This window comes from Camelus dromedarius, chromosome 11 (genome assembly GCF_036321535.1).
Source record: "Camelus dromedarius isolate mCamDro1 chromosome 11, mCamDro1.pat, whole genome shotgun sequence".
NCBI lineage: Eukaryota > Metazoa > Chordata > Mammalia > Artiodactyla > Camelidae > Camelus > Camelus dromedarius.
In genome coordinates, this window is record NC_087446.1 from 41,456,351 (window position 1) to 41,456,719 (window position 369).

The window sequence follows — 369 nt, forward strand, 5'->3', positions numbered from 1 at the left end:
CCCTGGACAAGTAGTTTTATGTCTTCATTTCCTTATCTATAATGATGATTCCTTTCATAAAAAGAAAAGTGATAGGAAAATGTATTGAATATATACTTTCTGTAGGACACTTAGATTGGTCCTGGGGAGTAATCAAAGATGGGATAAGCATAGATGTGCTCTCAAGGAATTTAAGACTTAACAACGAAAAATAAAGACAAGTAAAACAGTAACAACATAAGACAGACAAGGAGATGGGTCTCAAGAGAAATGCAAGAATTGAAGTGTTGGAGGACAAATCACTGACCACTTCCCCATCATCTGACTTATTCTGGTTGGAAAGGTGTTCAGCAAGAGCTGGTACAGGTGGTTTTTCATGTTTTTGTTTTT